Source organism: Austrofundulus limnaeus, unplaced genomic scaffold (assembly GCF_001266775.1).
Source record: "Austrofundulus limnaeus strain Quisiro unplaced genomic scaffold, Austrofundulus_limnaeus-1.0 Scaffold302, whole genome shotgun sequence".
Classification (NCBI taxonomy): Eukaryota; Metazoa; Chordata; class Actinopteri; order Cyprinodontiformes; family Rivulidae; genus Austrofundulus; species Austrofundulus limnaeus.
The window spans coordinates 660,215-661,658 of record NW_013952704.1 but is presented as its reverse complement, the minus strand read 5'-3'; positions in this window follow the sequence as shown (position 1 = coordinate 661,658).

Here is a 1,444-nt window from a genome sequence, read left to right as displayed (position 1 = left end):
TCTTGTGGAAACGTTTACAAAATAGTAGAAATAAAGTGCCATCGCTTTGCCTTGTCCTTTGGATGTAATTGACAGCACCTGAGCCAGGAAATCTCTCRTCCRGCGGACAAAGTTAGCTTCTCTRTGTCTTCACCAMCTACAACTCTCCCACAGGAGCCCAGCTCAYCCAGCAGCTCTCAGCCACAGGTAACTTTAACCACCTGGTTTCAGTCAGATGGTCATCTTTTTTGAGTTTGAGCAAAATGTGTTCTGAGCCAAAGGTTACTTGTTGCTCCACGTCTTGTTCCCCTTCAGAAAAAAAAGGAAAGAAAAAGGAAAAAGAACTCTCTGAATATCACCTTTCTCTGACCTCACCCTTTTCTCAGTCTCTGTTTTYCTGGATATTGACATAGTTTTCACTAGTCTGCATAAATCYAATCCATATTCTTGCCCTATTTTTATTTAATAATTATTTTAATGCAGTGGCCGCAGCGCTTTGTGATTYCATGATACTGCTCTGCCTTCCTCTCTCTTCTTCCTGCAAAGGATGCAGACAGAAATAAGAATGTAGTGTTGCAAACTGCAGCCACCCACTATTTAGCTTGTCGTTTTCTTCTTTTTTTGTACTTTTCGTAATGTGACAAGTCAAAAGTGGGACAAATGTCTGCACACYCTGTGGGCCTGTTGGACAGATACGCATCGCGCTCCTGTGGCATATTGTGTTGGTCAGGACCTGGTGCMGTGCCAAGTATCTGTTTTTGTGTGCCACGCGTATCGCGCTTATGTGGCCTGTATTTGTGTGGGTCAGGTAGATGGGTTTGTGCGTACCCTCCAATAAAATCCTGCAGGTMCCCCTGCTTCCAACTACAGGGTATCACAATTCTGAGCCTCCCTGGTAAGGTCTATTCAGAGGTCCTGGAGGGGAGGGTCCATCTTGGATTCAGAAAGAGCAGTGTGGTTTTCGTCCTGGTCGTGGAACAACGGGCCAGCTCTACACCCTCAGCAGGGTCCTGGAGTGTGCATGGGAGTTCGTCCAACCAGTCTACCTGTGTTTTGTTGACTAAGAGAAGTCGTTCAACTGTGTTCCTTAGGGACTCTTGTTGGGGGTACTCCTGGAGTATGGGTACCAGGCCCTTTGATATGGGCTGTTAGATCCCTGTACCACTTGTGTCAGAGCTTGGTACGCATTGCCAGCAGTAAGTCAAGCCAAGGTTGCCCTTTATCACCTATTRTGTTCATAACTTTATGGACAGAATTTCTAGGTGCAGCCAGGGTGCTGAGGGGATCRGTTTTGGTGACCTTAGGATCACTTCTCTTCTTTTTGCGGATGATGTGGTCCTATTGGCTTCATCTGATCATGATCTTCAGCTCTCACTGGAGCGGTTRGCAGCCAAGTGTGAAGTGGCCAGGATGAGGATCAGTGCCTCCAAATCCGAGACCATGGTCTTGAGCCGGAAAAGGGTAC